Source organism: Macrobrachium nipponense, chromosome 45 (genome assembly GCF_015104395.2).
Source record: "Macrobrachium nipponense isolate FS-2020 chromosome 45, ASM1510439v2, whole genome shotgun sequence".
In the NCBI taxonomy this organism is placed as follows: Eukaryota; Metazoa; Arthropoda; class Malacostraca; order Decapoda; family Palaemonidae; genus Macrobrachium; species Macrobrachium nipponense.
The window spans coordinates 8,394,633-8,418,894 of record NC_061105.1 but is presented as its reverse complement, the minus strand read 5'-3'; positions in this window follow the sequence as shown (position 1 = coordinate 8,418,894).

Here is a 24,262-nt window from a genome sequence, read left to right as displayed (position 1 = left end):
TTCTGCTTGTCTTAGTGACGAGGATGAGCCTTTTCATTAGTTAACGTTTACAATACCAATATTAATGATCATGTTAGGTGCTATACTGATCACAATTTTTGCGCTAGGAGTTCTTAAACTTTTGTGCATTCTGTGAAGCACAAGGGCTCCAGAAACGGAGGTAGCCCTAAGTCATGTGGTAAATTGATACATTGTGCATTAGTTGTTGATGTGGTGTGCGACAGGAGTGCACAAAGGACATAGGTGGCCGAGCCATCTTACAAGTGTGTAACGTTAAGTGAATTACATATCATGTCTTGCTTGGAGATGGGCTGAGCTGTAGGGGCAGCTTTCTTGAGTGAAGGAATTTGGTACGTAAGCATTTTAATCGAGAGACTGCTCCTCTTGTCGTCAGGCGTGTACATTCGTTTGTACGGGTGTTACAGGTCTAGTCGACCAGGGCACTTGCGAAAGTCACATTCCTTTTGGTGAGAAGAAAGAGGTCAGTTTGGTACACACCAGGTGTTGGGAGAGAAAACCCCCATCTTAAAGGTATGGCACATATTTTGTAAGACTTAGAAAACTGTTACCTTTGAAAAGAGAGAGAAGTGTGAAATACATTCTTTTACTTAAATTACTTTGAAAAGAGTGATGTGTGAAGTGTATCTTTTATCCATTATTATCTTTATTACAGATGGGTTCTATTCCATGGTATTAGAAACGGGATTCTCTAACCTGACTATTACAATGAACCTATTGACATTGTGGGTCTGGGAGTGAATTCTTAGTCAGGAGGGTAGAATGATAACTTACTAGTTTTCTTTGTGGGCAGATTTGGGTTTTTGTCACTATGACTTGTTAATCATTTTGTTCTATTTCATATTCATCTGCTTTGGGTAATAAATAGTATATTTTTGTACTTACGTGATCTTAATAGCCTGATGACATGTTTGCAGACAGAGGGCACCATTGACAACAGGTAAGGGTTTCCAATTTGTGTAGTTTTAATAAAAGGGTGGTTAGATATTCATATAATATATATTTGTATGTATATTTATATATATATATATTATATATATATTATATATATATATATATGTATATGCATATATTTTTGTGTCAGCGTCACCATGCGCATACCAGTTTCGATCATCAAACAGTTTTTTTTTTTTAGAATTAAAGTTGAAGTCTCCTTCTTTAAAACTGGGTTTCCGCCCACCTTGAATAGGGTTCGTGTATTTAATAATATATAGTAGCAATAAAATAGGAAACACCAAGAAAGGAGAGGATGACAAATCATTCAAACTTAAATTGTAAATATGGCCACAACATTTGTTCTTGAAATTTATCGGTTATCGTAAAACTCTCTCTATGGGCAGAAGTGACACCGTTAAAAGTGACAAATGTATTTCCTTGGTTTAAAACTATAAGATGTAACAAAGTGCAGGGTGCAACTGGTCCACAATTCTCTAAAAATGACCCAATAAGTATAGCCTGAAAGTCTGAGTCTCAAAACCAAACTGAATATCTATTCCTTTTACTGTACCTCCTTCCATATTTTCTTTTTTTTTTTTCGTTATGATTTCCAACCTCTCCTAAAAGTGATTGTTCCATTGTACAACTGTGAGTTTTTTCTTCTTTTTTAACGGAAAGCTTACATTCAGTTTCTGCGCTGAATGCTTACCTCATAGGTCCCAGCGCTTGGCTATATTGTGCCCAAATTCTCTGCTTTGTTCTGTTCCGACACGATCCAACAAATTGATTGAAACCGTAGAATGAAGATATTTTTAAGATTTGCCATTTTAGAATCATAAAATCGACATGCAATATAAAAAAAAATCAAATATTAACAGATCTCATAAATAAATAAATCTAAATCTGCAGAGAATCTGAAATCAATCAGCAATTTAAAAAAATGTAAATTAACAGAACTCATAAATAAATCTGCAAAGAATAAAAAATCAACCAGCAATTTCACAAAAAAAAGTAAAAAAAAAAGGCAAAATTAACATAACTCAATACTTAGTCAGCGAAGTCTCAGAGAACTCTTGAGATTTAAAAACGTGAAATACCTTCGAATTCTCGAGAGGATTTAAGAACAAACAAACCACCGGCAAATGGCCCATTAAGGACAGCCCGAACTTCTGTGTGTGTTATTAATTTAATAGCTGTTGTTGTACGGTTATGGCTTGACTAGGAGTCGTATCAAAACTTAAGCGAGACTTATTAATATATCGCTGTTTAGGGCGACGAATGGAGGCGGATAAAAGGGAACTTCCGGCTGTTTTACGATCCTCTTGCATAAATTCGGAGTCTGATGGGAAAATGACGTCGTACCCAAGTGTTGGAAGACATATTTTGGATATTAGGGCCAATAAAACATTCAGATGAGCTCGCGTATATTGATGAGATCGTATGCATACATACACACACATTATATATATTATATATATATTATATATATATATATATATATATATATATATATATATATATATATACTTAAAAAGGATTTGTGCTTGTGGTTGTTCGGGTACAAAAGCCAAAAAACGTTGAAAAGTATTTATGCATACGTATACAATGTGTATCTAGTTAAACATGTCTTTGGTAATAATGATAATATAATTAAAATAATAACTTAAACGTCCATTTAAACATTAAAGTTTTCAAAACAGTCGTGTCTGAATGGTTATATTCAATTACCTCGAAGCGACTCGAATATTTTTTATTTATTTATTCTTTTTTTGCACAACACATTTATGTTTTTTTTCCAAGCGCAGAAAATGTCATTACTGTTGACGTCTGAAATTAGTGTTTTACGTGGGAGTTGTGATAAACCGTAAATAGCCGTGCAGAGTATTCATGCATTATTTATGTATTACATGTGGTATATATATATATATATATATATATATTATATATATATATATTATATATATATATATAAAATTTTGGTGACTTGTACGAACTTTCGTAGTTGCAGAAACATAATTTTCTTAATTTTATTTTGGTAGCGGTTTAATCATTTTTTTTTTTCTGATGACTACGAGACAGCTATTCTTGATTGAAAAAGGGAGAGTGAATAGCTAAACGTAAAGCTTGATTTGTGCACCAGTGTAAAGTGTATATATGTTTTTGTATGCATATATGAACTATGGGACACCTCCCAGTTTCAACCACTTTTAACCAGGCTAATCTTTGACATTTTAGTTTCGTGTAAATGAAAACTTTTGAGATGGCTAATTGTCTGTCCGTCCGTACTTCTCCTGTCCGCCCTCAGATCTGAAAAACTACCGAGGCTAGAGGGCTGCAAATTGGTGCGTTGATCATCCACCATCCAATCATCAGACATACCAAATTGCAGCCCTCTAGCCTCAGTAGCGTTTATTTTAGTTAAGGTCAAGTTTAGCCGTGATCGTGCGTCTGGGACGACCGCGGCTGCGAGTTTACGGGCCGTGGCTGAGTGTCATACAGCATTATACACTGGCAAAGGGGAATTACAGTTTCTCCAAAGCTTTCTGTAGAGTTTCATTTTGAAGTATATTTGTACCATGACATAACTAAGGATAAGTTTCTCCAGTCATATATCAATTGTGTTCTTACTAATACCAAACGAAGACTTTAATTTTGTTTAAATTTTTAATGTTGTTTTTGTAAAGAAAATTATTGCTTTTACGTAAAGCATAAGATTTCATTGCTCAAATAGAATTCCGCGTGAACTGTAATCCATGATTATTTTCAAAGTTTTGATTAATATTCTACAAGTAGGATTATTACCCAGAGAATGAAATTCGAAGAGATTATTCAAAATTTTTGCAACCATTCGCGAAGTAGATTTTATCATGGAAAGGTTGCATAGGAGAAATATATGAAATCAGTACAGATGTTAAAGAAAGACTGAATATTAAACCGATTCTGTGTTTAGATAGTTTCTCTCTCTCTCTCTCTCTCTCTCTCTCTCTCTCTCTCTCTCTCTCTCTCTCTCTCTTTTCACCTTCAATCCCTCTCCCGAATGGGAATTGGCGGAATATCTTCACCCCTTTCGCTAACTTCATTATCGCAGGAGGAACCGCCCTCATAATCGCGTATTGCCCTTCTTCCCTCCTCATCAAATTCACCTTCTCCTTCTTTCCCGCATCATTTGAATAACCGAACGAAATGGGGAAAGAAGGGAGGGGGGCGGGAGGGGGGGGGCGGGGGGGGGGGGGGGAGGAAAGCGAAAGGAGACGGCTTCATGCCGTTTATTATACCTTTTTGGAAAAAGAGAGTGGAGAGAGATGGTCTCGCTTATTGGTGGGAGGAACGATGGTGTTTCGCCATTATATATATAAAATATATATATATATAATATATATATATATATATATATAATATATATATATATAACACTTATATCTCAAGTATTCCTGCACTTCATCCTAATTCTGGCAAATTGCAGTAATTTTTATGAAGAATGAGGAAAAAGACAACGTAGCGTAGTGGTTTGGTGTTTAGCGTCATTGCTGAAACAATAAACGTCAGGTGATAAAAAATCTCTCTCTCTCTCTCTCTCTCTCTCTCTCTCTCTCTCTCTCTCTCTCTCTCTCTCTCCTTTTAATATCCTCTTTGTTGTGTAGCATTCTTCACCATCTTTTTTCCTCTCTGTTCTATTTTCACCTCAATTTACGAGATGAAAAAAAAAAATTCAGTGGGGAATAATAGCTCTCGTAAATACATTCATTATCGTCTCCCCCACTTTTATATTACATCATCATACGCTTTGGTTTTCGTTTCGTTTCGTTAATTCTCTGAGTTTTCTTTCTTTTTTTTTTATCGTGCGATGTTTCTTATTTTTTTTTTTTGCAGTTTTATTTACCACGTTTTTTTCGCCATTTTTTGGGTGTCGTAATATGCAGGTTTTGACTGGAAGCTTTGGAATTATTAGATTCATCGAACTCTCTCTCTCCTCTCTCTCTCTCTCTCTCTCTCTCTCTCTCTCTCTCTCTTATCGCCTTCGGTTAAGCATATATGAAAATATATTAATTTCCGAGGTAGAGCGAATTAGATATTAAAGGTCTTTGTAGCTCGATGTATGTATATGAATCACGTAATGTGATATGACTCATATATATATATATATATATATATATATATATATATATATATATATATATATATATATATATATTATGGGGATACAATCCACAATGAAGTAAATTCCTTTTGTAGTTTAAAATATATATTTCTTGTATAGGATTAAAGCTTTCGACCATCAACTGTGGTCTTGTTCACAGTTGATGGTCGAAAGCTTAATCCTATACAAGAAATATATATTTTAAACTACAAAAGGAATTTACTTCATTGTGGATTGTATCCCCATTTACTTAGAGGTACGACATAGTACCTGGCTTCTGCATATATATATATATATATATATATATATATAATATATATATATATATATATATATATATATATATATATATAAGTCATATCACATTACCGTGATTCATATACATATATGTATATGAATCACGGTAATGTGATATGACTTATGTAAAATGCTACTGTTGTCAAAAGCGCTACTTAACTACCGGAGTCGAGGCGGGTTGATGTTGTCTCCAAACCAACGAATACTTCAGCGCGAGAAAGTATTTGAGGTGAGAGACGACATATACCTTTAAGCCTCTCGCGGTGTTGGGTGGTTATAGCTTCCACTGACGTTCCTGGATTTATAATGTACCTGCGTTCGCGCCCAAGTACAGGAAAATATTATCGAGAAAAATTCCCCTTCGGTTTGTTAAGCATATATGATCCAAAATATATTAATTCCGAGGTAGAGCGAATTAGATATTAAAAGGACATTGTAGCTCGATATATATATATATATATATATATATATATATATATATATATATATATATATATATATAATATGGTTTTCACTCACGCTACGAAATACTTAATTCAGTACTTAGATCAGCAAACGTAATAATACATTCATCTGAGATGGACTATGTATGCACACATGTACATATTTTCACACGCATATTTATATACACACACAACATGTCAAATTCTGTTACATAACCGTGGTGGCAAAAAAGAAAAAATATATATATTTTTCCCAAACGAACGAAAGTTCGCATTACATAGAACTGGCCCCCATCTCGTATCTGTTCGAACACGTCGTCTAATACCAATGAATCCCCAATTCATGTTTCAATCATGTCCACCTCTCCACCCAGTGCTCATTCTCGATCAAAATATTTATATCCTTTCAAGCAGGGAAACCTGGTAAGTACAACGCATCGAATGAAAAAGTTGAGTATATCTCAGTTTAACCAGACCACTAAGCTGATCAGAGCTTTCCCAGGGCTGGCCCTAGGAAGGATTAGATATTCATCAACGTGGCTAGGAACCAATTGGTCACCTAGCAACGGGACCTACAGCTTATTGTGGGGTCCGAACCACATCGAGAAGTGAGTTTCTATCACCAGAAATAAATACCTATGATTCCTTGCTTGGAATCGAACCCTGACCCTGAGTTTGACGTGGCTACCAACCAATTGGTCACCTAGCAACGGGACCTACAGCTTGTTGTGGGGTCCGAAACCACATCGAGGAGTGAGTTTCTATTACCAGAGATAAATTCTTCTGAGATCGGCAGTCAAGCACGTAACCGACTCGTCCAATGAGGAAGCATAACGAATTGGGGGGGAAAAAAAAGTGTCAGAGAAATACATCATGACCTCTAGGCGACGCCTTTCCTGAGCTTTGCAAAAAAAGAAAAAAAAAAGATTCAGTTAACTTTTAGCTAACGATGTTACCAACTCTTCTTCTTCTTCTTCTTCTTCTCATTATAATTCCACACCTGAGCCGTACCCGGACTTAGTCCCCGAGCGGAGATGAGAGAAGCGACGAGCTGTTTTCACGCTGACTAGTAGCGGCGATGAGTTTACGACATTTATCTTTTCATTCTTTTCTTTCGTTGATTCCCTCTAGTTAGCGATATATATAGTATATATATATAATATATATATATATATATATTATATATATATATATATATATATATATATAACTGACTGGTAAGAATGTTCTGTTGCAACAGAATTCCATCTAATAAAAGGAGCCCATAAAAACGCCAAAATATAGAGAGAAAAGTACTATATTTCAGACGCTTCCTCTTCAGGTAGTATGAAGAGAAAGTTACAGAAAGGTGGGATATTTAGCAAGAGGTCCATCCACAGTTAAGCCAATTTAGGTCACTCCCGCTGATAATCTTCCTTTAATCCTCTTAGCGTTGGTTGAATGAAAACTTTGTCGATGACATCTGAATCCCATTGCTCCCTTTGAGATGTTATTACATGCCTCAACAGTCTAGGAATATACTATTTTTCTCTCTATATTTTGGCGTTTTTGTGGGCTACTTTTATTAGATATATATATTACATATTTATTTTAATGTTGAATTTCAATTGCAGACTGATGATGTGTTGGTGACATGAAACGTTTCTTAATAAAACGCGTTTATTTGACTGGCGTCTGATTGGACACCCCCTTCCTTTATATTATTGTGTCGTACTTATATATATATCTATATATATATTATATATATATTATTAATATATATATATATATATATATATATAGTATTATATACTAGATAGATAGATAGATAGAAATTTGTGTGTAATAGCATTAATTCCTCCTCAACTTCAAGATTATTTTTCACGCTTTTAGCACACGCTCGTCACAACAGAAACCGTGAGGAAATTCAAGACCTGCCATTAATAAATTTACACACGAAACATCTTCCTACCAACGCTAATATAACGCTGTTATCACAAACGTTTCTCCCAGCAACGTTTCCCACGACAGAAATAGACACACGTGCGTCTAACTGCAGCGGCAGTGCATCAGTTTTAACCGGACTGCGACGGGCAGCGACAAAGGACGAATCAGTGGACCGTTAAATGAAAAACAATAAACAAATAAAAGTAAAAAAAAAAAAAAGTAAGCAGACGGTTCTTTTCTGACCAATAAGTCATCCGATTAATTGCTAAGCATCAGTAACCATTAATCACGCCAGCTTGGCCGAATTAGATTAATTTTGCGCTGAACGCTCGACTGTCCTAATGATTTCATTTAATATGGAAGATTCATTAACACAAAAAGCAGAATCGTTGAGAGTTGGGGTGGGGTGGGGTGGGGGGTGGGTGGGGTTAAGCGTGGGCTGCAATGCTGGTCTCTTCATCAGTGATGTTATGCAACGCTGCGTCCTGGCATTGGGATACCCATTAACATCTTGGGTAGTAGGGCATGAGAGAGAGAGAGAGAGAGAGAGAGAGAGAGAGAGAGAGAATGTACCTATGCCCCTGTTTTGTTTGGCCAAATAATTCATTTATGAAATATTGTCAGTCATTCCCATCCCAAAATCGGACCTTTTTTATGAGAGAGAGAGAGAGAGAGAGAGAGAGAGAGAATTAACTCATGAAGAAGAGGCCCCATTTTCTCCCTAAGTCAAGAGAAATAGCCCTAGGAGCGATAAAGAGCTGGGCTCCTGGGAGCCCTGCCCCTAAACCCGCTATGAGATATGCGACAGCTTTCTTCTTCTTCTTCTTCTTCTGAGAAATAGGCTTCGAAGCGACAACCATCATTCTCTCTCCCCCTAATCCAGAAGTCGTCCTTCCTCCTTCTTCCCAACGACCGATCTCATCAGCTCCCCGTCGGAGGAGTCCTTTCATATCCTTCTGGTGACAATCGTGTAGGTGCACAGCCTAGCGGCTCAATTCCTGGAATCCCCTTCTCCACTCGTGACTCGGTTATTTATTTGTCCCTGGAGCATGGAAGGGGGAGGGAACTGGAGATTAACATCGCTAGATTATGTTAGTTTCCGCGGTCTTTTTTTTTTTTTTGTTTGGGTAGAGGGGGGCGAGGGGGGAAAGGGTATGGATTCACCACTAAAGTCCCACGTGATTGGTGACCTCGAACCGGGCAGTGATCAGTTGATTGAATGTAGTATGTTACCTTGCGTCGCAATTACCAGGATTGCTGGTTCGTAGAAGACAGGATAAAAAAAAAACTTTGCTTAATCGCCTCTTCCAGGAAACACGGAGGGAAGGATTGAATTCCAGACCTAATATTTCTAATTATCACCATCATCATCATTAAAAAAGATAAGATACAACACCCCAAAATTCATCTCACAACAAACAACAAATCTAATGACCTTGGCAGACGTCAGCCGTCATTATTAAAAGTCAGTCATTGTCATTTAAAAGAATAATAACCTTCGTCATCTCTCGTTTTTCTTCAAAATCATAACCATCTTCGCAATGGAGGTTGTTCAATAACAAGTACAATCGACGATTTCTCAGTCACTTCATTATCGGCGTCTTTGATTAATTAGTACAAGGAGAATTATATCTCTGATTAGGTGCAAGCTGCAGAGAGAGAGAGAGAGAGAAGGGGGTTGAGGGGGCTTGTAGAAGTGAACGCAGCTTCAGAATTCAAAAGCTATAAATAACTGCAAAAAATTCTAATTAGCGTTTATAGCTGCATGAGAGAGAGAGAGAGAGAGAGAGAGAGAGAGAGTGGTTTGATTTAAGCCTCCCCTCCTTCAGAAATCGTATTACAGTTATCGAGAGAGAGAGAGGGGTAGTCGGGTCGACGGTTCCACCCAGCGCCCCTTTTTCGGAAACTCAAAGTAAGTTTATGCAAATTCCCCTCCCTTCAGATCGGCGTTAATTGCATTCCTCAGTGCATTCCCGAAATGCAGCCAAGTACACATTATGTATTCCCGATACTACCAGCCGATGACGCAGACATGCATATGAGGTAGAGGTGAAAAAAGGGGAGAGGTAAAAGAGAGAGAGAGAGAGAAAAAAAAAAAGTAAACAGACGGAAGTTAAAAGAGAATAAATTTTTTGTAATGGGCGTGCAAACGACGTTTCGTTTGCGCATGCGTGTGACTTTGATGTGATGACATTGATGATGATTAATCTCAGTACTCGGCAATGCAGACATCATAGAAATGATAATATACAGGGTGTCCATAAAGTCCCAGTACCATTCTGAGCAATAAATGCCTGTAATGTTAGTGGGCCTTTATGGACACCCTGTATTAAGATAAAAAAAAGAATAAAAATTCTAAGTCTCTAGTAAATCGTTAAATAGCTTCACTTATTAGAAAGGATATTATATTAAGATACAAAAAGACAAAAAATTTTAAATATCTCGTAAATCACTAAGTAGCTTTCAAAGCTTTAAATACTAAATTTAGATGTCATGAACTTATAAGTTCCCAAGGGGTTTGTGTAAAAAAAATAGGTTCGTAAGGAAAAATATTGTTGTTTTTTGGATGAAAGGAAAAGAATATCAAAAGTTATTTTACTCCTGTTAAAAAAGAAATATCATATGTATTGATCATCTTGAACAGAGAATACTGATCAATTCGAAAAATGTCTTGTTTGTCTGATGTAAATAAAATAAAAAAAAAATCTAATTTTTTCTCTACGCGATCTAACGGCCACTCAGACGTCATTTGAAATGAGAGAGAGAGAGAGAGAGAGAGAGAGAGAGAGAGAGAGAGAGAGAGAGAGAGAGAGAGAAATAATTACAAAAAGATCAATATTTACAAGCCGAAATCATTAGACAGAGAGAAAGAGATGATTACAAAAAGGATCAATATATAGAAGCTGAAATCATGAGAGAGAGAGAGAGAGAGAGAGAGAGAGAGAGAGAGAGAGAGAGAGAGAGAGAGAAATGCAAGTGCAAAAATTGCAGCTAAGCAACTCAGAAATTAAATGTTTAATCCTCCCCCCTCCAACGAAAAAAATAGACCTCACATTCATATTTGTTCTGATGGAATAAAAGAAAAACGTCAACATAAAACTGCGCAGTCGTCCTCTTAGAAGAAGTAACCCCCATGACGTCGTGGGGACATCACCAGTTAGAGAAAAAATAATGAATTGTCACCAAATAAAATAAAATCCATTGTATCATCACCAGTTTAAAAAAAAAGTAAAAAATAAATTTAAAAAAAAAAAAAAAAAAAAAAAAAAAACATTGAATTGTGACCAGAAGAATGTATAAATCATTTGAATGTCAGTCGCAATTTTTTTTATCATTTTCTTTCCCTTTTTTATTTTTACTTTTTTTATTTTTTTTTTGTACTCGCTCTCTCTCTCTCTCACCAGGGGATCGAATCCTCTTAAAATAAGTTGCCAAGGCGACTCCCGGTGCTCATTATTTTCTTCCCGGGCTAGAGAATGTCGCGAGAATTTCGGAAAGTGGAGTGGAGGCTCCGTAGAGTTTGCGTACTTTATTATGACTTGGTAATTGCTCCTAGTAGGGTACGGAGTGTATAGTGTATGTATATATATATATATATATATATTATATATATATATATATATATCTATATATATATATATATATATATATATATAAAACGTTTTGGGTGTATTTATTTATACTTACATAAACATATATATATATATATATATATATATATATATATATATATATATATATATATATATATGATATATATATATATATATATATATATATATATATATTTATAAAGTGTCGATATGTACAAACCATATTATATCTTTCTTCGTATATTGAATGCACAATATTAGGCTGAGGCCCCACCGAATCCGGCGCGGCGCGGTCACGTGCGTCCAACACTGCTGACGCGTTTTGTGCGTTTCGATCAACTGTTATAGTTTGTTCAAACACGAGTGGCCCCCACACGGCTCATGAGCGTGCGTGGCGTCAGTGCGTTACCGGACTAGACGCACAAGGAACAAAACATTTGTTTTTAATATCTAACTTCCCTGGTATTACATATATATAGCTTAATCCCGCGATTCGTCGCGCGCACGGCAGAAATTCAAAATTCGCGGCTATCGCCGATAGACCGGTCAGGTGATCATACCTGTGCTCCCCTCTAGTAGTTATCTGGAACCATTCCCATTTATCCTCAGAAATTCCCCTGCCGTCGTTCGAGAGCAGCACGTTGGAAATTCGCTCTTCTTTGTTTGGGTTTGCTTTTACTACAATTGGTGAAGTACCCATTGCTTACTTTTTTTGTTACTTAATGGCTTTCGCTGATATCAGATTATCCTTAATTGTTTTACACACGAATAAGTTTCAGTTGGTCAGTTTCCGACTTCTACAATTTTTCTTGTTTTCTGAATTCAAGATGGCCGGCTCTGTAGTTAAGGTTTCGAGTCCCGGCTTCCATACAACCCTTGATCCTCATACAATAGTTAACAAATGCAGGAAGCAGATATGTACATGTGTTAGCAGATAGGATGAGTGTGTAACGTTCTCTGAGAAATAATGAAAAGTATGTTTACTATAAGATGCAATTAGATTTTAATTAGAAGAACTAGATCGTATTGTGTTCTATTAGCTAGTTCTTCTGATAGTCAAGCTTGTCTAACCTGTCTAATACTAATATTCCTGAGCCTAGCCCTAAGTTAAGAGTACCAGACCCACCTGAGGAGTCGTAGATAAGTTAGCCGACTATGAATGTTTTTGCGGCTAGTTCGGCTTGCGTGTTAATACAATCCCTTTCTTCGGAAAGGGGACTGAATAGACAGTGCGTTAATTTGCATCGCAAATTTGGTGACAGTGTTAGTGTAGTGGAGGGTGCGCCCGTTCGTGTCTGTCTACGCTCCTAGTCCTAGACTCTTCCATGCTCCCCAACCCCCTGGGAGAAGGAATGTCGACCGGCGAAGGGAGGTGAGAGATGTTAAAAGCGAGCGGGCGTCCCCTCGAGCGATCCTGCTGACGCATCCCAGGACGCTCTCCCTCGCCACAGGAAAGGTGAGATGAGGAAAGTGTTCGGATACTTGCTCTCCTGCCAATATAAGAGGCAAGAATGTCGCACAGGCGGCCGTTCCCTTTGGCAGGAGGTAAGGAAATATTGGACGAAGAGACTTTCGGTGCTTGCGTCTTCGTCTGATGACGCAAGACCTCGACCCGGTTGGCGTCAACCCCTAGAATCAAGACCCCTCAAGAGACCCAAGTCCCCCGTAGCGTTACAGCAACCGTCGTGCAGTAATTGGAGGAGACGCATAACGCACAGCTCTTCGGAAGAAGAAGTTTGCTTTACATCGGTGCATGCTTCTCCCCCTCCCCCAGACTGGGAGGTGTCCTTCATGGAGCGTCTCCACCTTGTCGACAGAAGATCACTACTAGTGTCTCCGAAGCGGTAGATGGGCGGGCAGTGCCGCCTTCAGTTATTCCCCAACAGCAAGAGGTACCGCAAGCAGCTTTCTTGTCAAAGCTTCAGCAGTCCATTACGTCTCGGTTTTGATGTCTACAAGTCGCATGGACTAGCAGGTGAAGCGCCGACCCGATAAAACACAAGATAAAACCGCAGTTAGCACAGCGTGACGCTAACAGACGGAAAGACGAAGACTCGCTGCAGGTTGCAGTGCTCTTTGACACTCACAGCAACCTACACCCGTGACGAAGCAGACGCAAGCATGACGCACGCAACCAGGCTCCCTCGCAGCTTACCGGACTGTGACGGGAAATGACAAGGATCGTGACGCTCCCTCGCAACAGGCTGGACGCACGCAGGACGCACGCAGCATGCTCCCTCGCAGCAGGTTGGACGCATGCATGACGCACGCAAGTAAGACGATGCGCGTGATTCCCCCACTCGTTCGACATCGGAAATCGCCAATACTTTGGATGAGATATCAGAGGAGGAGACGCAAGAAACTCTTCATGCAGCGGATCTGAAAAGATTACTTGCGGTATTGGCGGACTTATATCCGAATATTTTTCAGCAGACTGTACCTCGGAGCCCGCCCTCACAGTTTATGAAGGGTAGACCCCATGAAATCTTCCTCCTTCAAGAATGAGTGGCTCTCTGCCTTAGCCCAAAAGGCAACGCAGGACTTTATATCTAAATCCCCGATAATGGTTTTTCATGGTAATCGGGAACCTCGCCGAATGCTCGAATTCCTGGAATTTCTAGCGTTTGTAAGAAGAACTGCTACTGAAGTAAGGATACCTCTCAGTAGACGACCAACCCTGGAATACAGAAGAACGAACGCGAATATCCAGTTTGACTTGAACTTTCGTCTTCGGGTTTTTCTGTTTTCACTATTGAAGTTTTCCTTAGGGGAAACTTCTCCTTCACTCTCTTGAATAAGAGAAGGAAGGGTGTAGATTTCCAATCCTTATTCTATTCCTCTAAGGGAAAAGAATTTTAGGATGGGAATTCGTTGTACAGAAACCTACAAATACACGACGTATATTACCCTCGACACATGATTCTGTTAAGCAGTTGAATTGTCCCCGGGGGTTAGTCACATACCGTAGTTAATTCTACGGTTTGTGACCGAGACGGCTAGTATCCTAATGGAACTGCAATTCGGACTGTCTGCATCTTCCCAGGAGTTACCAGTTTCGATTTTTCAGATACTTATGGTATGGTCACGACACACCACCCCTCAGTTTTTTGTTTTTACCGAAATCCGTTTTCGTTTAAATATAATTGCTCGAGCATAATAGATCCTTTTTTTTTAACGCTCGATTATTCTAGCCGAACGCATTTCTTCGAAGAATGGATTACCTGGCAACTCAGGATAGCGAGTGAGCAAGAACCACTGAGTAGGGGACTACAGCAGACAACCTAGTTCCAGCTGGCTCTCCGAGATGCATTGTCGGATTATGTGTCTCTCCCATACAAGGATTGACTAACAAACCTTTCTCTGTCCAACAATATCGACTTACGTCTCTGATTAACGGGGATTCTCGCATACATGAATGACATCTGCATCCCCTTGAATATTGCGAGAATTTGCAACAGAGATATATATTCTGGAATCTTTCATCTTTATGTTTACCGCACGTAACAGAAGTCTTTACTAGTCTCACGCTGCATCGCATTGCGATAATGCGGAATTATTTCTTCAGACATCTGAGTTTGTCGTCAAAATATCTCTTATTCGGAGAGTGCAATTGTTTATTGTTCACCCGGAATTGACAGATATATACGGAAGACATCGCCTGCTCCCCGACCTGCCAGCTCTACTTCCAAATAAATCAGCCCATGAGAAGTAGTACTTCCCTGTTTTTTCATTACTGGAAACCGCCCACCCCGCTTTCATTACAACTACAATCCCTCACCTTACAGCAATGAAATAGCTGTTAGCGTTTTCAGTCCTTTATAAGCACCAGGTTCAGAACCTTGAGAATCCTTCTCTCGATTCGGCTGTGAAGACGTAGTTTGCATTCACTTTCCACTTCGTCTTCAATTGAACATAATGTTGTTTTCGTTTTTAGCTGAGATTCAACTACTATGAGAATGTCTTGCCATTAAGAACCTCGGTCTCTAGAGGGCAATTGACTTTCGCTTATTGGGCACATGCCTTAAGAGATCACGTGACTTGCTCGGATGCTTGGACAACTTGCCTCATTACCGAACGCTGTCAGTAGGCAGTTGTCAGAGCGCCCGATTCAGTTACGGTTTACGTTGTGGACTCAATAGGTTGTTCCAGAACAATCAGTTGAGTTGGTGGCACGACACCAACAAGCTACAAGAAGGTTTCGAACTTCAACAGAAGAACCCCGACCTAGTGTTGCATTCAGACGCATCGACGTGGTGGGGTGCAAGCACTAGGGAATGACGGGATCTCTAGTCTATGGCAAGATCAAAGTAGTTCAGGTCAACGCAGACAACACCACGGCGTTGCCTACATAAAGAAGCAGGGAGGCACTCGTTCGGACTCCTTTTACGAGGCAGCAAAGGATCTCTTATTGTGGGCGAAAGAGAGGAACATTACTCTTCTAACTCGCTTTAATAGAAGGAGAGAGAACGTCAGGGTGGATCTCCTCAGCAGAGAAAGACAGGTTCTCACGACGGAGTAGACCCTGCCATCACGAGGTATGCAGCAGACTGTGCAATCAGTGGGGAGAACCGTCTATAGACACCTCTTTGCGACGCAGAGAACAAAGAGGTTACCTGTTTACTGCTCTCCAGTCCCAGACCAGGAAGCAGTGGCAGTAGACGCCTTCCTCATGGATTGGGAAGGAAGACACGTACGCCTCCCCCCCATTTAAGATCCTAAACTGAGTCATGAAGAAGTTCAGGGAATCGAACAACGTCCGCATGACCTGATAGCTCCGTTTTGGCCCATGAGACCCTGGATCACAAGATGTATGGAGTGGCTAGTAAGACACCCCCAGATCGTTACCGTGTCGGAACAATCTACTCAGACAGCCACATAGAGAGACACATCAAAATCGCTCTCTCAATCTCAACGCCTTTCGACTATTGAAAAACTGGCAGAGCGAAGGGCTTTTCGAGGGAAGCTGTAAGAGCAATCGCGAGAGAGAGGAGGACGTCCACAATCAAGGTGTACCAGTCAAAGTGGGACGTGTTCAGGTAAATGGTGCAGAATTACAACATTTCCTCTTTCAGTACTCTAACTCAACTAGCAGATTTTCTGTTACACTTAAGAACCAAGAGAAACTAGCAGTATCAACTATCAAGGGATAACGCAGCATGCTAGCCTCCGTCTTCCGTCACAGGGATTTTGACTTGTCGGGAGACAAGGCTCTCTCGGACCTCATAAGGTCCTTTGAGACAGTTAAGAGTAAGGATCCCAACCCCAACCCCCTCTTGGAATTTGGATGTTGTTCTGACTTTTCTAACCTCGAGCAGGTTCGAACCCCTCGACAAGGCTTCATGGAAGGATCTCACCACCAAGAGACCCTATTCCTGGTTGCGTTGACACGGCCGAGGATAGGAGAGTTGCAAGAATGTAGGCTTCAATGGGGAGAATGCAGTCTGCTCGCTGCAACTAGGTTTTCTCGCCAAGAATGAGAATCCTTCTCACCCATGGCCTAGGTCCTTTACCATACCAGGGTTATCTCAGTTAGTAGGACAGGAAAAGGAGAAAAGCCTTTGTCCAGTTAGAGCCCTAAAGTATGATCTACAGAGAACCAAAAAACTTAAGAGGACATACAGACAACCTCTAGTCTTGGTAAAAGAGCCTTCACTACCTGTCCAAAGAACGCGCTGGCGGTCTTTGTCAAGGATTTAATAAGGGAAGCTCACCAGAATTTTGATGAGAAAAGCTTCCCAATACTCAAAGTCAATGCGCACGAAGTAAGAGCTGTGGCGACTTTGAGGGCGGTATAGACACAAGTCGATGGAATCGATCTTGGAAGTGACATTCTGGCGAAGCAAGTCAGTCTTCGCAGATTGCTTACCTTAAAGACGTACAGACCCAATATGAGGATTGTTGTTGTTCCCTAGGGCCGTACTTTGCCTCCGGCGCCGTAGTTGGAGAAGGTACAACTGCCTCTAACCTATAACCTTATTTATACCCTTGCATTTTATTGAACTTGACCTCACAGGCTGTCTGTGAAGGTTGTTGCAGCCTTCCACAGTCTGGGTGAAAGTCTAAGTTACGTTTTATGGAGTGTGTTTTAGTGTTAGTTGGTCAGGTGGTCAGCTCATTGTCATGGCTTTGCCAGGATAGCAAGGGTGGTGGTCTAGTCAGGTTAAGGTCAAGGACCGTCTGACAGCCCCACAGAGACTTTCTACAGCCCCCTGGGTGGATCGCTGGGTCTCTCAAGGAATGCAGGCTAATGAGGCAGAAAAAACTTCGAAGCCAGCTTCCTTATCAGGTATGAACCAGATTAGTTGGTACAGCTAATTTGTTGTGATCAATAATAATTTTACGAATTCCCAACGGTGCTGCGGTTCTCTGACCCACCACCAAAGGTGCCAATCAGCTATATATATGTAACTACCAGGGAAGTTAGATATTTAAAATGTTATTTTCATTTTTAAAATAAGTTTTTAAATATACTTACCTGGTAGTTACATATATAAAAGGTCCCTCCCTCCTCCCCTCTGAGAACAGAGGCATGGAACAATTTCTGAGGATAAATGGAATGGTTTCCAGATAACTACTAGAGGGAGCACAGGTATGATCACCTGACCGTCTATCGGCGATAGCCGCGAATTTTGAATTTCTGCCGTGCGCGCGACGAATCGGCGGGATTAAGCTATATATATGTAACTACCAGGTAAGTATATTTAAAAACTTATTTTAAAATGAAAATAACATTTTTAGCCGCGCGTGGACGTGCGTCTCCGAGCTGGGGTCCGCATGAAGGAAGAAATTGTGGTAGACCTACAACATCTGCATTTGAACCACCTGCCCAACTTTTGAGTTATAATCAAATGTGATGATTTGTGGTTATGATAAAGGATTAAAGTATTTATTTATTATATTCTAATGGATACATTTATGTAAATATCTTTGTTTCAGAAGTTCCTATATCAGTGTTCAGTTCACACACAATTCTACGTATCTTATTTTTTGTATTAAATAAAATAAAGTGCAACTTTAATTTCGAAATCAGTAATCCTTCCCTCAGAGTTATTACAAGTTTCTTACGTTGATACGGATCTTCTGTAATTGGTATCAAATTTTGATATTCGAGATATAACGTCCTTGTGAATTAAGTCAAAGGTTTTCGGCGGCATCCGACAATATTAAAAAAAAAAACTTGTCTGGACGCTATCGTAACTTTGAAAGAGTTTTGCATATTCTCCACTCTTTCCTCATCTAAAGTTATGTCATAAGTCCAGATTTTCCTACTGTTCAACGCCTCTAATTTGGTTGACAGCACCGAGTCAGAGGAAAACCTCGCGCTCTCCCTTCATAACGGCAAGTACTGCTGAAGTTTGAATTGTCCGTCTTATAACCGTCACTCGTTTGTCTGGTTGGGCCACACACGCAGAAGACGGAGACGCTTGTAGACGGATAGTCGTGTTGGACGCACGCGACGCGCCGCGACGGATTCGGTGGGGCCTTAGCCTTACAGGAACCTCGTGATCATCCCTAATTTTCCCTCAGTCTTGCTGCCAAGTCCTTTTAAGAATTTGCTTTGTGTCAATGATTGGTTATCTCCTCGTTCTACCTTTAGATACTTGTACGCCATCTCTTATTTTATCTGGTTCACTCTTTTTTTATATCTTGCTGTCCAACCACTCTAACTCCGTAGTGCTGGGCTTGGCAGACTGAATGTGATGAAATACCAAATCACTCGGAATTACATGGTATCTTTTAGTCTCCAAATGAACAAATATAAATAGATGATATTGAGTTTTAAGAAAAATCACAATAGATCCCCGTGACCTCTTTATATAAGTGAATACCACAGGTATAAGATGATAAGCAAAAAGTCAGTACCAAGCGCTTTCGCCTTTTTTCAGGCATTGTAGAGGAACAAAAGAAACGAAAAATGAAAAATTATTTCTTTATAATTTCAAAATTCACGTTCGTGGCAAAACCTCGCTGACGTTTGTAACCATCTGCACTGAATATATTACAAATGGCGAAACATTTATTTTTTAAAATAACATTACGAATTTCTTGCAAACAGTTGATGTGAATGTAATTCATTTTTTCTCAGGCGGAAGCGAAAATAACGTCATAGAAAAATAAGATGGTAAAACGTGAAAATAATACGTATTTTACGAAGCCCCGAGGCACGCCGTTCATTTTATCCTACATTCATTTTGAGTTTCTTAATTTTTTTCGCCAAGGAATTCTATGAGAGAAACATTCCCTTGTTGTTTGTGCATAATTTACTATGTATGCTTATATGTATGTACGTATGAGTATTCTTAGAGCCTCGAACACACTCGCACAAATGAAAAAGAAATAGATAAGTAGATGTATGGATATATATAAATATACATACATACATATGTATAGTATATGTATATATCTACATATATATAAACACACACACATATGTATATATATATATATATATATATATATATATATATATATATATATATATGTGTGTGTGTGTGTGTGTGTGTGTGTGTGTGTGTGTGTGGTATCATATCCGTCAACATTTAGTTGAAAGCAAAATCGCCCCCAACCAAGTCACCGAGCCGTGAAAGTTATCGTGTGAATACTTCTCAGAATAAAATAAAATAAATAAAAAAGCTTTGCCCTTTTGTGTTAAAGTGGAAAGAAGGAGAAGAAGAAGAAGAAGAAGAAGAAGAAGAAGAGTTAAAATTGGTTCCAAACTGAGCCATACGCCTCTCTTGATTCGCCAATTGCCCAAAGGCCTCGCTAGTCGACCGGCGGGGGGGTGGGGTGGGGTGGGGTAGTCTAAGCCAATGAAAACTCGAGTTTATTTAGAGTCCTCCGTTATCCGTTGAAGAAGTTGAGGAAAGAAGAATGGACGAACGAGAGGAATGAAAGTGTGTCAGTATAAGAGGAGGACCAGGAATTGGAACTTTTGACCTATATATGTGATTATAAGGTTTGGCAGGAAACCATCATCTTGATGCTGAGATGTTAAGAATAAGTTAGGTATGCAAATATAGCTGCTTAGAATCTTCAAATATGAATTTCACGAGGCTGATAAGATTAAGATTGGGATAAAGCTGGACTAGAGAGAGAGAGAGAGAGAGAGAGAGAGAGAAATACTTTATATTTGACAGAAATGACTCTGCCTCCCAGTTTCGTAGCAAGCAGACGAAAGATCTATAGAGAGAGAGAGAGAGAGAGAGAGAGAGAGAGAGGTAAGAAACGTAACAGTTCAGAACCATCTTCCCTCAATTAAATTTTGGACGTTAAACAGACGAGAATAAAACAGGAGAGAGAGAGAGAGAGAGAGAGAGAGAGAGAGAGAGAGAGAGAGAGAGAGATCAAGGCAATGACCTCATTATAAAAGAATAGCAAATTAAAAAAAAAAACACAAAAAGATCAATGCAGGAATTAAGCAGCATTCAAGCAACGGATCAATTCAATTACCCAAAAAACGATTATCCGTTGGACTCGTAATCGCTTCGCCTTGCTAATCACTCGTAATGATTACGCACAAAGCGGATTACGGTGGAAAATAACGCCCACCCGTTAATATCCAATCGCCGAGGGAAAATATCCGCCAAGTAATTTAATCAGAGGGAGTTTTTTCCATTTTTTTCCCAATCTTGAACGAGGCAGATGGGAGGCTGATTTATAAAGGCATGAGTGTCCAACCGTTCTGACATTTGAACGAGTTTTCAAAGGTTGCCTAATTTGTTGAAAGCTCATTACACTGCGATTCTTCTTCGATCGTCTTTCGTTCAAAGAGATCAGAGTTTTTGTTCATCCTGTGTGATGAACCACGAATTCACGTTGACGGTTTTTATGAAAGTGCTGTTATTGTTGGAAAAGTATATTATATGAATATATATATTTTTTTTTTTATTTTACGTCAAAAGGATATTATCAAAAGAAACCTTATAAATGAGTATTAAAGTTTTTCCGTAATTATCCCTACTGGATAAATAATATTGTATATGTTTAGGACGTCTGGATTTAAATGGATGTAAAAATGAAATGTTTTATTAATGCCGAAAAAGTATATGTATAAATATTTTTTTAAATTTTACGTCAAAAGGATATTATCAAAAGAAACCTTATAAATGAGTATTAAAGGTTTTCTGTAATTATCTGTATTAGATAAGTAATATTGTATATGTTTAGGACATCGCATAGCCCTGAGACGTATACTAGTATTGCACCTGCCCCCGTTTATTTATTTATTTATTTATTCATTTATTTTACATGCCCTTAAATTAGATTATGTCAGGTCAGGTTAGTGCAAAGAAATACCCTCTACTTAATTTGGGTGTGGAAAAACATAATGAGATGATTTTCAAGGGGGCATTCTATGGTTAGTTTTGAATATATGGCGTCCCGCCTTTTTTATTTTTTTATTTTATTTTTTATTTTTTTTAGACAGTTCGGGAAAATTAGCCCGGGCGAGGTTCGAACTCGCATCCAGGGTGTCAGAACGAGGTATCGTTAACTATCTGGCCACGGAGAAAGGTGTAGGTTCTAGTTCTACATCTGTCGAATTCAGATGCATTAACTTGGGCTGGGATAGGCCCACCTTCATAATCACAGCTGACTGTTCAGTCTACTACTTTTTTGGGCTGAAATATATATATATATATATATATATATATATATATATATATATATATATATATATATATATATATATATATTACATTTAGAATCTAATGGCTAAATGGTATTTGGAGTCAGATTATAAACTCGTATAATCGTGTGGCTTTTAATCAAAATGTTTACCCGAAGCTGATAATATTTAATTATGCAAATATATCCATGATATATTTCTTTCCTTTTTATGACAAATATTCGATGTAGAATTTTTTTCTTCTATTGGGATATTAGTCTTGATAAGTTTGGCAGATATCAGTGAGTTGACAACAACAGAAGTTGCAAAATAATAACCCCCCGACCCTACAAAAAAATACACTTTAGGATTTATTGGATTGATATTAATAAAAAAAATGAACCATAATGTCGAGTGACTCTAAAACAAACGTTAACATGAAGAATTAGATTTGCATTTCATTTCAGAGTGTCAAATGACGAAAAATATCATTGTTGAATGTAATCAGTAAACTGCTCACATGAGTAGCTGTCAGCAAATATTACACATCATGGCCTATGCACGATCATTCCCGCGAATAACACGAAGGAAATAAAAAAAATGAAAGAGGAATAATGAAATTCATAAAGGAAAAGTGAAAAATATATAGTAGCAATGTTCCGGAACATGTGCTGCTCTTTTCCCACGGACGAATTTCAACCCGAGTCTGTAAAAAAAAAAAAAAAAAACAAAAAAAAAAAAAAATAAAAAAAAAATAAAAAAAGACCCTTTTCTATTTTTTGGCCATTCTCTGGAAAAACGCCAGTCATAATAAAGAGAGCGGTGTGTATATATCTGCAGTAGTCCAATATGAGCAGATAGTAGTAAGTTCCCCCGACTCGTGGGATCTGCTAAATGTCACTTTGTAGTTTTGTAGAGATATGAAAAACATGTTATTGTTATGAATCAATAAAGTTTGTTCATACTTACCTGGCAGATATATATATAGCTGTATTCTCCGACGTCCGACAGAATTTCAAAACTCCCGGCACACGCAGTGGGCGGCCAGGTGGTTAGTACCCATTCCGCCGCTGAGGCGGATATCAGGAATCATTCCCATTTTCTATTCAGATTTTTCATACCACTGTCCCCTGAGGGGAGGTGGGTGGGTACTTTAATTATATATATCTGCCATGTAAGTATGAACAAACTTTATTGTATCATAACAATAACATTTTTGTTCATGAAACTTACCTGTCAGATATATATAGCTGAATCCCACCATTGGAGGTGGTGGAAGGGACAGAATAAGAAGGATTTAGGAAACACCTCAGTGCAGATGATTGACATCTTGATTCCTTACCTGTTATCATAGCTTGACTTCTTGATTACTGTCACCGAAGTCTGCTTTTGCTTTACTAGAGTTACCAACAAGGTAGTGACCTGTGTAGTTGGTGCGCTCTAGATGATCTGTCAACGGGGGCGTGACCACAATGTGACTAGACCATATTGACCATACTGTGAGGGCAACGAAGCTAAAACCACCACCTGACCACCTAACTATCGAAGTTAGTCCCATAACTTCTAGGCTAACGAAAGGGAAAGCGCCTCAAGCGACCAACCCTTCAAAGTTAAAAGCACACCTATCCCATTTTCTATAGGATAGGATTCGTGCTGCTTCCTGCCTCCAATAATATTTCTACGGATATGTATGGTCCTAGCGACTCGCAGATCTCATATGTCGTCTTCACATCCGTCGGGAGTGTGAAGCGAACACAGAGTTGCTTCGCTCAAACGTGGCACTCAGGATATTACTGAGTGTCATGCTCTGTTGAAATGCTTCCGAGGCCGCGCCCTCACCTCGTGAGCATTTACTTTAAAAGGTTTCAAATCTTTGTTCAAACATGACGAATGAGCCTCTTAGAAAGACTCCTTAAAAATAACGCCAGGGCGTTCTTCGACATGGGCAAGTCTGGTCTTTTACGGAACACCGCAGATTGTCCGAATGACCTTGACTTTCTTTAGTTTTATCAAGATAAAACTTGAGAGCCCCGACAGGGCACAGGACTCTCTGTGGCTCTTGCCCAATAATTTGTGCCATCCCCTTGATCTCCAGCCTCTGGGCCAAGGGTTAGACGGGTTTTCGTTCTTAGCAAGAACGGAAGGCTTAGAGGACACCGATTATGTCCTCTAAAGCAAAACCTCTGATGATGGCTAAAACCTCACTAACCCTCAATGCCGTAGCTAGAGTGGTTAGAAAATTAGCCTTTCTGGTCACGTGTATTAAGTTTACGAAAGGAGAGGTTCGAAATGCTTTGACATCAAG